Source organism: Gallinula chloropus (assembly GCF_964237585.1).
Source record: "Gallinula chloropus genome assembly, chromosome: Z".
NCBI classification, from domain to species: Eukaryota; Metazoa; Chordata; class Aves; order Gruiformes; family Rallidae; genus Gallinula; species Gallinula chloropus.
Window position 1 is genome coordinate 41,449,782 of NC_140089.1, and position 12,977 is coordinate 41,462,758.

General features: G+C 39.0%; 1 protein-coding gene across 1 annotated transcript in view; it reads right to left on the minus strand.

Annotated features, from left to right (window-relative positions):
- GNAQ (G protein subunit alpha q) overlaps positions 1-12,977 on the minus strand; it is a gene marked incomplete at its 5' end in the record, with an annotated part of 124,843 nt that overhangs the window by 71,359 nt on the left and 40,507 nt on the right. The gene's annotated exons all lie outside the window — the stretch shown is intronic.

Sequence of the window (12,977 nt, forward strand, 5' to 3'; positions counted from 1 at the left end):
AGTCCACCACACTGGAAAGGCAGGAGTAAGCTCATGAAGTTCAACAAGCCAAGCACAAGGCCCTGCACTTGCATTGGTCCAGTCCCAAGCAACATCACAGGCTGGACAGAGAATGGACTGAGAGCAGCCCTGAGAAGCAGCACTTGGGGTGTTGGTGGATGAACAGCTCAACGTGAGCCACCAATGTGCACCTTCAGTGTATGCAGCCAACCGTGTCCTGGGCTGTATCAAAACCAGCATCACCAGCTGGTCAAGGGGGGTGATTCTGCCCTCTGCTCTGGTGTGACCCCACCCAGAGTACTTGTGTTCAGCTCTGGGGTCCACAGTACAAGAACCATTTCAGCTGTTAGAGCAAGTCCAGAGGAAGGCCACAAAGATGAGCAGAGGGCTGAAGCACCTCTCCTGTGAGGACAGGCTGAGAGAGTTGGGCTTGTTCAGCCTGGAGAAGTGAAGGGTCTGGGGAGCCTTCCAGTACCTAAAAGGGGCCCACAGGAAAGCTGTTTATCAGGGACTATAGAGATATTACAGTATGTACAGTGATACTGACCTAACATCCTTAAGGTGAAGGAGGAAAATCTAATTATAAGGAATAAATTCTTCAGTGTGAGGGCAGTGAGGTCCCGGCACAGGCTGCCCCCTCCCTGAAAGGAAGAACCTGATCTAGTGGATCTAGTGGACAGTGTCCCTGCCCATGGCAGGGGTTTGGAAACAGAAGGTCCCCTTCCAACCCAAAGCGTTCTGTGATTACATGAAAAGCTCTACCTTTGAACAGTCTCCCAATAGCAGCTTTCAGCACTTTTGCAGCTCTCTTCTTCGTTTTAAGGTCTAGTTATTAATTATTCAACCCTACCCATTGGTCTTAAACAGCACAGGTCTCTGCAAAGCAAGAAGCTGTAAGATGAAAGACACAACAGATTAATGCTCAGAATGGCAAGATTCTCTCAGAAGAAACATTTTGAAGAGCACGAGCCTTTCCCTTATTCTATAATTGGTTGTGCTAAGGAAAAAAAATTCTATGAAGTGCAGAGGAAAATGCTTTGCTCAGTTACTGATTTCATTTATAAACTGTAACAGTGCTGGCACCCATAACATGTCATAACAGTGAAGATTTATCCTTGTTACTTTCATTACATTCATCTGCTGATGCAGTGATGCATAATTAGGAGATGGAGACAAATACAGATGTCTGAATTTTGGGTGTGGTATGGTTCTGCCTAAGCACATTTTTATTCAGCCTTTCAAAATATCTATAAATTCCATTTTCTATGACAAAATTACTTCATAGTAAAAGCATGCATTACATTTTTGCTCATCATAAGAGATAGTTACTGTCCTTTTCATGTAGCTTATCGAAGGAATGTTTTGTATTTTGAGCAATGCTGCCAACTGCAGACCCAAAATTATGGCATTGCTTTCTGCTCAGTTTCTCAGCCACTTGGAAATGCTTATTTTTAACAAGGACTGTAGTACAGTTCCCTGGAACTCTGCAGCTGGTATAACCCTGTCTTTGCAAAGTAGGTGCTAAAAAATGCAAATGAATCAGTAGATCTGTACTCCATGACCACCTTAACCACATTCTGTCCAGCTGTATGAAGCTGTGCCAAAAAGTGATCCCATCTGATTAATTATGTGACGCATGCCACTGGAGAAAAACTAAGACTCTCCTGAGAAGAGTCACCCAATTTCAAAAAGTCTGCAAGTTTAAAAGGAATATGGAAACTGGGTAAAAAAACCTCAAAACCTGGGCAGTATAACATTTCTTGTTTATTATCCTCCTCTTACACTCTTCAGTAGAACAGAATCCCAGAAGGTCTGATAGGGAGAATATCCAAGGTGAAAGGGGGGAAAAAACCAAACGAAACAAAAAATGAAACACAAACCTTAACATGGAGATCTAATAACAAAAATCTAGAGTAGCAAAAAAGGTGTTTAGGGAAAAAGCTTTGCTGGTATCCTACTGAGAAATAATTATGTAATGCTCAAAGAATAGTGATTTAATGAAACCATCTGAACAGCAGACAAATATTACTAAGCAATGCTATCTTCTGGGATTAACCCTTACTTTGAAAGTAGGTTCTGTACAACTTCGCCTGTGTATTAAACAATATCACTCCCTTCACACACATTTCTGCCAACTCCCCTCTCCAAGGCATATTTATTTAAACTTCCTCTCATTGTGGTAGCTTCAAATGAGAAATCTAATTTTTGTTCCTTTCCCAAGAGGAAAGAATTTGTAAAATCTAATTCGCAAGTAGTTTGGGCCAGTAAAGCAGGACTTAATGAAAAATTGCATTAAAGTGTTGAACAGGCAGATTCTGACTGCATTGTATGTTGGCAAAGTTTCTGTAGGTGTTGCCTGTTTCAGCACAGCAGGCTGTTATAACATCTGCTTGGGATGCCTTCCTACAAGGTTGTTTCCTACCACGTATCCCAGTCAGTGGATGATAAATCGAAGATGACCTACTGGGTATCACAGAAAAGCATCCCAGTATGAACTGAGAAAGTAACTCTCTGACCAGTACTGACTTTGATGAAGAAAAATTAAGAGTATTGTTGCAGTGTTCTCATTTGTCAGACAGCAGTTGTGGGTGGTGTTTTGCCTGATTCATATGGTATCATCAGACAGCAGTGCACAAGAAGCTTTTACAGGAAGACCACAAAAGATGACAAGCATCCAAAAAGGGACAGACAGGCAGAAACATACCAGTAAGAGCATAAACACCACCACTGGAATCAGGAAACCACAGAGGGAGTGAGCTACAGTTTCTCTTAGTTAACATTAGATCATCAGAAATCTACTTTAAACTTTACATTTCTTTTCTGAAATACATACAAAGAATAGTTAAGTAATTCCTCACAGCAGAGAGATGCTGTTTAAGGCATTTTGCAATGCAGTGAATGAGTACTCCACTACAGCAAGGGCAGCCAGTGCAAGTCATTGTTTATCACACAAGGAGGACATGAGCTGGAATGCGGTACTGCCATGCCCCTCTCCGATTAGGATGGGTTTATTTATAAATACGGCCCCACAGAATAACTTTTTTTAAAATGAGGGCTTTCACAATGAGTCTAATAATGAGGTGGCACAATTTGTTTTCCTGGTCCACAGCACTAGAAATATCCATAGGTGAAATTAGAAAAGTAACAAAGCTCTGCTCAGAAAAAATGCCACCAGGTGTTGGATTCCACCCTAAGAGCAGGAGGGCATTGGTTGCAAGCAGAAAATGAGCTATACACAACACAGCATCACTAGACAAATTCTAAGAGAACATGCTTCTAAAAACTAACAAGCCTACAAAGATAGACAGAAACCCTTTAAATCACAACAAGGTCCTCAGAAGCTGACTGACCATGCCTTAAAAAACACCTTTGTTGTCTATGCTGTCCCTTGCAGAAACACCTCACTTCTCAGTGTGTAGGCTCCTTTGCAGCCTCTGAGAAGACCTGCCCTTTCACACATTCCTTAATTTCTTCACAGATGTCCTTAAACACCTTCCCTTATGACAAAGCTTGAATCAGACAATTAACACCTACCTTCTTTAATAAAAACCCCTTTCACACTGCACACACAATACATACATGCACCAGGCAAGCATTCATGGCATTTAGTGATGCCTCTGATACCAACTGTTCCTCTACCATTAAAGAAACAGTTAACTTCATTTACCACAAAAGAGTTTTTGAAAGCTGCTTACAAAGTTACAAGTAGTTGAAAATACTCCAGCTTTTTCCAGAAAGAATGTTAAGTACTGAAGTTAATTTCTTTCCCAAATTGTTACTGAATATCTTAATTTAAAAAATCCATACAGTATTTCTGAAAAATGTCACCACATTTCATTCTGTCCTGTGCCCTTCTTTTTATTTGCAGACTGCTGGCTGCAAGACAATTTTTAACATCCAGTATATTTTTGCACTGTTTTGAATGGCTTTATTTTCAATCCTTCATTTTTACTCTTTCAACTTTTTAAAGGTCAAGGCAGTATTTAAAAGTTCGAGTGGCAAAGAAAGTAACAGAAAGAAAAGAAGGAGAAAATAACTAAAGAAAACCCACAAAGTTATAGGTTTATGAGAAAAAGCAATTGAAGTTCTACTGCAAAAGATTTCAGCTTTCAAGAATTCATTTTTCAATCCAGAGTTTGAATGAAAGCCACTTTTTGAAAAAATGCACAGATCCAAAGGAATGATATAAAACTTTCTCAAAAAAGCCTGTACCAGAAATGACAGTATTTGATTACATAGGTTTATGAGTGGGGAAAAGACAAAACACCTCCCTACACCCAAAAAAACCCACAGCACACAAAAAAGACCCTAAACCAACAAAAAATCCTAAAAAAAATGCACAAGATTATTTCCATTTGATTGTGGAGGGTGCCTTTAAGAGCTTTCAGAAGCTGACCTTAGCTTTTTTCTCACACAGTATCTGTTCATATACTGTTCTGGCTTCAGAGACAGAAATGCACATTTGCATAGAATATTGTGCTGATCGGTACCCTTAATAAACAGTTCTTAATGGAAATAAGCAGACAGCTAAACCCAAAACCAACAAAAAAATGCTCTTCCACTCCAAATTGTATTTTCTGTTACTGAAGAAGTGGACTGGTAACTGAGGCTACCTTTGCACCTACACTCAGTTCAGAAGTAGTATTTTAGGAAACCGCTGAAAAGTGCTACCAAATCAGAAGAACCCCTAAAATTCTTACACGGGGCAAAAATCCTGGTTTTGCAGAACTACAATTTGCCAGGGTAACCTGAGAGATTTTTTAGTGAATTCTGTGGGTGTAAAACATACGAAGTGTCTGCTTCACACTCAGATTTCTGCTTTGAATGATCCTTTATGGAACCTTCAGTAATGGGTGCTATGATGTGTCTCCAGTTCCAAGCACCAAGTACAGCAGAACCTGCAGTGAAGATGACACTACTGGGCTGCCTCAGAAACAATAATTTGCTAGACAGATAAAAATTTAGTTCACTCTTTGTGCTAAAGCTCTTCACAAATGCAGCGTGACACACTGTGGCCCTACAAATTGTACAGTCAGAGAAACAACTTTCCAGTCGGACTTTCTAAAGTCAAGATGACTCTTCTTCAGCAACACACAAAGTAAAATCTCAGACAGATACAGGCTAGATAATGACTCAACGTTAAACCCCATCTCTCTGTTTTTCTATTCTTGGATAAACAGAAGCAAACATCAAAATAGCCATGAAGTGCTATAATTAACCCCGAACACCGTGGCAGGATTTATGAGGCTTACATAATAGCTGTGCAAACAGCTCCTCCTCTGTGGCACATCTCCACGGTTCCTCCACCTGGCATATGGCTGTGCTGCAGTCCAGGAGAGAAGCAGGTGTGCCCAAGACTGGTTTATGCTCCAGGTGTAAGCAGTTACCTTTTCACCTGACCCATACAATTGGCAGCATTTTGTTCACAGTTGAAAAAGCAGCTGGCTAAAGACTGCAGACCAGATGCAAAGAAAGTCTTCACACATCAAGAGGGCTCATCTACCTGCTTGTATAGCCAATAATGTGTGCTGAGAGCTTAAGTTGCAAACCAGCAGTCACCAGATAAAACAAACTTACAGAACAACCCTAAAACTAGACAGCATCTCCAAACACTAATGACCCAGGACCCAATGTGCATTTTGGAAATTTTCAAGTAACACAAGTAACTAGTTTCAATGAACAAACTAGCAAGACACTTACGTACAACCTATTACTACACTGTATCTACAAACTGGCTTAGAAGGTTAACAACTAAACAATAAGCCAAATTTTAACTCTGGACAGTAGGTCACATTAAGAAAAACTGAAATCATCATCAGGAGACAACCTTAATTAAATCCCAAAACCTCCAACATGACAGCTTTTCCACGGCATGACTTGCCCTAGCCAAGTGCCCACAAAGTCTTCTACATGACAGGGACTAAGGAAATGGAGAGACACATGTCTTAGAAATGTCAGGAAGGATTAAAAAGCAGCTCTTGGTAGTTAGTGCCATTCCAGAGCAATACTGAGTTCTCTTCTGCCATGCTTAAGACTGCTCACAGCAGTGACTTGCTCAAAATACATGATTTTCCTATCTACCTACCAAGTATCTCAGGTCCATCATAACATTAAACAACCTACAGTCAAGATCCATATGCTTTTTTGCCAAAGCTGAAGCTCAAAACCACAGCCTTGTGTCTGATTGTTATAAAACATACTAGTAAAAAATTAAAATGTAACACAACTAATGTCTTGCTTAGATTGTCCTTTGCCAACCTCCTCTGCCAGAAGCAAAACACTGGAGTCATGCCTCATGCCTATGCAATCACCCAAAGAGAATACAAAGTCTAAGAGTGGAGCTACACCAGCCCCTAGTCCGACAAGGAGGCGGCATGTGATTGGCCTGATGAAGTGGAAATACATTATCAACTCTTCATGTGCAGACTTTGGATCTCCTTTAACTGGGGGTGGGGGAGCCAAAATAATTTTCCAGAAAGAGCAGACAACCAAAGGAATTCTGTGAATACCTGTATCGGGCAATAAAACTCACAATAACAAATTATAGTTGGGGGGGGCGGGATGGGCTTTTAAAAACAACTCTTTTGCTTAACATCGAACTGTTTAAGTAAAAGCTGAAATCTGGTGTAAGACAAAGCCTCCTTGCATCTCAGACCTTGCAACTTGTACCACATCAGAAGTGCAAACCCCACCAAAAAATATGGTCCATTTTAGCTGAAGATTTCTTTATTCACTGGAATAAACCTCATTTCAACTAGTGTATGTTGCTAGGAATGAACAACAAAGACCTAAGATTTCAAGAATTTTTAGTCATTCTGCATAACATAACCAGAACATAACTGGATACAAGTTCCCCAGGAAAGTTTACAGCGGGCAAGAAATATTTTCATAAAGTTTATTATGACAAAAAATATTTCAATCTGAAATTACTTCAGAAATAAATGCTGAATAACCTTTGCATGTCTTCTGTATAAATAAATTAAATAATTAGGAAGCTATTACTGCTAAATATTTTCCTCTAGGAAATACTTATAGATGGTTATGTTTATATTTTTCTGTACAAAATCATATTGTGTAAATACTTATATAACTCCTGTTAATTATGGAGATAGTCAGAACCAGTCCAAGTGTACAAAGTCTCATTACCTTAAAATGAACACCAAACTTCTATTCCATGAGCACATGTCACTTTTTCATTGTCAGAGCACGCTCACACGAACGTGTGTCCTTTCAGAAACACAGTTATGCTCTGCAAGCAGAATAACTAAGCAACACACATATCTGAGGTAAAACATTAAAAAACCCAAAAAAAACGTGTTAAGAGAATGAGTGATTTCTTGTATTTATGGTCCTTCATCCAGTGCACGAGTGATCACAGTATCTCCAAGAATCTGCCCGCATTCCCACCGCCCAGTCGTTTCACACACTAACACTAAAAGGGTGTAATTGGAACGATAAAACACAGGCATCATGCCCCACGTGAGTGCTTCTGTGTGTGACCTGTAATGTCCCAATAGCAAAGGGCAGTTAATTGCTTAAAATGATGCAGGGGAAAAAAAAAAAAAAAAAAAAAAAAGAAAAAGAAGAAGAAAAGAGCTGCACTTAAAATATAAAAGGAGGAAGGAAGAGTTTTACTGATCTGCAAAAAGTAGCTAAAGTTTAGTTTTTAAATTTTTGTTGACAGTTTGCTCATTTCACATTGGTGAGATTGCCTATTACTCTACTGTGGAGAGGAAAGTGTTCATTTATCTGCATGTACATTTTAAATGAAGATGCTCTCAGCTTTTCATAGCAACATTCAACCCTGCTTGACTAGCTTTCTTCTGATACACTTTCAGAAGTAAGCTAGACTATGCCAGTATCTGAAACACAACTTTTCTGTTGGGGTAAAGTATGAAAAAGATAAGTAGAATATACCAGAGAAAACAAGCAATTTACAAATCCACTGGAGCAATACAAATGCAAGAGACCTCTGCTCTAAACAGTCAGCAAGCAAATGCATGAACTGGTGGAAAGAGGACAGGGTGTAAATTACTGCATATATATTTGTTAGTGTTTTGTTGTTTTGGCTTTTTTTTTTTATTCAAATATAAAGGAAGAGAAGGAAAACAGAAGAGAATAGGAAAAGTACGATCAGGCCACAGGTAAGTAGATAAAGAGCTAGAAAGGTCAAATGTATGTAACATAGGAGAGGTGCCAGAGAGATAGTCAGGGCATTACAGGAGTAAATGACTGACAGGAGGAGACTGATAGAAAGACAAGTTTAATGGGGAGAGGCTGGAATCTAGTTAAGAATGTCAAAGTCCTCACAAAGGACTATACAAAATGGTCAGGAGGAAAAGTTCATGGCTTTACTGGTGCTCCTAAAGCTCCTGATCAATGTCTCCACAGGAGGAAGAACAGCTATCAGAAAAACCGGTTTTATCTTGTATTATGGCTCCTGAAAAAAATCCATCCTATCTTTAGTTCCTGTATTGAACACATCATGTTAAAGACCATGTTACTTTAAATCTAGCTATATTCTCTTCCATGCTGGCTGGTTCTGAATCTACCTGCTTCTTGGCAAAATAATGCATCTGCAGCTTCCCAGTGTCAGAAGCATTTAACTCTTCTGCAAGACTCCTGTTTATTGGGTAACTTTTTTTTTGTTTGTGAGTGACTGGAGAAGAACATCTGAGTACTTAAATAGTAACAGAGTACAGCAATACATTAAATACTAACACAATTAGTATAAATACCTTTTTCTTATAAGGTCTGCTCTAAGTACTCTTCTCCGGGTTTTAAACAATGCAGAATACTGTTTGTGCAAATAGCACTGTTGGGGTTTCTCCATATATTTGAAGAGCCACTTCAAACAACCACCACCACCACAACCCAACAACTACAAAAAAATCCCAATAAAAAAACCCCACAAAACTCCACGAAAAAAACCCCAAATAATAAACCCCCAACAGAACCCAAAACCTCCCGAAGGCCAGAAATCCCATACATTCTGTACCATCTGACAGTCAGTAACCCTCCCAGTGTTTGCAAGCTCCTGCTCTGGATTCAGTCCTTCACACTCTTTGCATATCAAGTGAGGTGTCTGCAGGAGGCTCTTCCCTCCTACCTAGGTTTGTTCAACATCAAATTTCACCACAGAGATCTAGAACGCTCAATAGCCCCAACTGTTTGAACAAGATAAAAAACTATTGCAATCTGACTCCGCACCCCCTCCTGTAGTCCTACTTCTGTTTGTATTTTTATTTGTTTGCTCCAGTGAATTTGTTGGACTTAAGCGAGCTAACAAGGTAAACATGGACTTGAAGATAATGCCAGTAAGATTTTGGACTTTGAAAGCATTTCCCACATCTGCTTACTTTTACAGCAAAACATTCCCCAAAGGGAATAGGCATAAATACAGAAACAACTTCAGCCGAAAACACTCTTAGAAACTTAACAGCAAATGTCTAGGCCAACAATAAAACTTGCTTTTATGTTTTCAGCCTCTTTAAAAAAAAAAAGAAAAAACAACTTTCTTGTAGCCTGTTCTGTTACTGTTACACACATTAGTTACCTTTTTATGAATATTTAAAAAGTCTCACAGGAAATTATGGGCATGTGATTCAAGTAAGATTTCCTGCCTGTTAATCACCACAGACTGACACCTTCCTGGCACTGTCTGATAGAGCAGAAAGGCGACTTGTCTTTCGGAAAATACACTGAAAGGGAATAGTATGGGGTAATAGTGGTAGGCAGTGTTTAGTACAATAAAGTATTTGTTTAGTATATTGGTAGATTGGATAGAATCTCTTAACCACATGACAGAGATGGGGAAATAAATACACCCATGCATACTCTCCAACTTCAGACAGTATTAGATATGCAAAAAAAGGTAGAAAAGGAAAAACGGGCACCACATTATTTGAAGATAAGGGTTGTGAGCCATTATGAAAACCACTGAATGTAAGCATTTAAAAGATTAAAAGGAATGATGGTCTTGTTTTGGTATTTGAAAGGAATGACAGAAACATGGATACACAAATTTTTTCGAAGATTGGTAATTTTGAGAATTGCTCATGAACAGTCTATTAACTAAACCCAAGCTTCTCCTTTATTTCATAAAACAACTTCTTATTCTAAAAGTCAGGAGCCGTAAGAAAACTTCACAACTTCTGGTTAAAAATAATTACAAAACCGCAATAGCATTTATCCAAAAGGAAACTATAAACCATAAGCCACCATTTCCTATGACAAATTCCTAAGAGAAGGGATCATTCTCACCCGCTATCTTAAACCTCGGTAGAGCTCACATTCTCAAGTTGAAGACAGAAAAGAAATGCCTTCCATTTCACAATGCTCCCCGGCCGCTCCTGAGACATTGCGTTCAAAGCCCCAGTAGTTAACATTTCTCAACTGACTTCCGCTACTCTGACAATAAATCCTTCAGAGCAGCCTACACTGTTACACAGTGCAGGACAACACATTCCACCCTTTCTGCCTCCTTGGTTGTATTGGTGGCTGCGGTGCCGACACGACTCGGCAAGAAATAACCAACCCGCCGAACTTCACACCTGCCTCTTGCTACACTGACTGAATTAAAGTAATCCAATCTAAATGGTGCTGTGAATGTTCCATACCACACAAAGACTGCATCTGCCTACTCAACTTTTTGATATGAGACCACTTCTATTTTCCACCAGCATTCAGAAATTTGAAGCACTCCAAATTTAGTAATTCTCAGTTAAAAGGTAAGAAAACTGGTCCAGTAAAAGAAAAGCACTTCTACTGCCAACATTTATTGCAGAGCATGAAGAACCTGACAAAAAGGGGTCACTTTTCTTTAGACTCAACCACATCAATACCAGCTTGAGCTGCAATTTTCTGAACTATTGTGCAAAACAAATACTGTGCTAAAAATATGTTGTTACTTAAACTTTGAGATATTCTCTCCAGAGATAGGACTTCCTGATAGGAGATTCAAATTAATAGGAAGTGCCCTTCCTGTGTTTTCTAGACTGCTAGGCTAATGAGTTTGTTTTCAACCGCCTTTAAGAAAAGAAAGCAGATTAACCAATTGATTGGCATTCACTGCTTTAAAGTAAAGTGACCTTGTATACAAAGGTTAAATGTAGTAGACCACAACCTTCTCTCCTCTGGCACGATGCTGTAAGCAAGTTTGGTTTCCCCTGTATGTCCAAAGGAATTCATACAGGAATGCCCTTGAGACCTTGTTTGTTGGTGACTTCCATTTTACTCTGCATGAGGCCCTGTTAGAAACTGACCCGAACGCCTGTGAAGGAGCTGAGCACAAAGATAGATGGTAACTTTTACAAAAGTAATTTTCATAGGGGGAGAGTAAACAACAGCTCTGGCCATGTGTATACAGCTATGTGAAGCCTGATGACTTGCTCTAACTACATAAACACTAGAAATTCAGCTCTCATCACAAACAATAACTACAGAACATGCACTTTAGTATAATACAAGGAAAAAAATCCTAATTTATTACTAGGATTTCAATTTTGAAGAAAAAAAAATGATTACACTTTACAATCAGCTAACTGTCGAGGTCATTATGCACTGTGTTTTGTGTAAAGCAGAAACAAGCAGCCGGGAGGCTGACATGCATGCATAAATGCACTTTTTAATCCTAATTACATACTTGATTTTGATTTCTGAGGGATGAGAGGAAACTAGACATCTCCAGTACAACCAGGCACCTCCAGTACACAGTCACACAAGGAAATTCTACAAATTAGGACAAGTTTTTCAAACTTTTTCATGTGCATGAAAAACCCCTAGCCACCATTAAAGAAGTTTAACAGTGTGGATTTTGCATATCCTGACTTCCCACTGCATAAACCCAGGCTCCTGCAAGACTCTGGTTACTGCAACATCATGTATTTCACAGTGATGACCATCTGCAATGACTGTGGCAGATGCAAACAGAGAAACAAAGCTTCTTTAACCTGGTAATAAGCTTTACATTACATACTTCTGAACTGACTGCCTTAAAACATTTACAGCAGTTTATGTCTAATAATTACACTTCATATATGTATACACAAAGAGATTTTAATCTTAAAACACGTTTTTTTCATCCTGTCTTCCCCAGTTAACGGAAGCTTACTTCTTTATCATAACTTTGATAGTTTCTGATACTTTAAAAAAAATTAGAATTCATGAATAATTCATCAGAGACACTCTTTCACAAGATTGAAAGAAAAGGTAAGCCCTCCACACATAAAAAGTCTTAAACTCCTTCTGACAAAGTTGCTAATAATAGCTCAACAGTAAAAAGGTCAGGACAAGTTCTCATGAACTTATATACAAAGTCATACAGCTCCTGTCACAAGAAGTGGGAGATACAGCCACATAATCCTGTGCCTTACCATGTATTCACGTATCAAGCAATTCACTGCCCTTCATGGAACACTTAAGTTATTTTATCTGGTTTTAACTATTTATTTATATTTTAAAAGAAAGTCAGCCTAATCAGAGATGGACCTTACAAATGTTTCAAATGTACTTTATCCTTCTAAATTTCAGTAACAGCATGAATCTAAAGAGAATGTGACTGTTTAGAAGTCTTGCATCAAAAAAGCTATTTCACAACACACTCACATACAAACAGATATTCTCACCCATTTTTCACGTGGAAAAAATCCATATTACTAGAAATGTTAATGCCAAACCTTAAGCAGTCAGGTTCTGCTCTAGATCAGAAGAATGGCTTTAATGGTGCTTTGGCCAGAGCACGGCCTGGGAGGAAAAGACAAGGGGTAACTTAAGTCACAGTCAAACAGCAGCGTGCCATTAAACCTCTGTCCTGTGACAAACCTCCCAGGCATCTTGTTGAGAACAGGCCTCTTGTTAAAAGCAGCAAATCAAGGCAGAGAACTCCTCCAGCAGGATTGGAAGATGCCATTTTTTTCTAACCTTTGAGTATAATGTGCGTGACAAATTTTTTGAGACTTCCAGTCTATTTCCTAAAA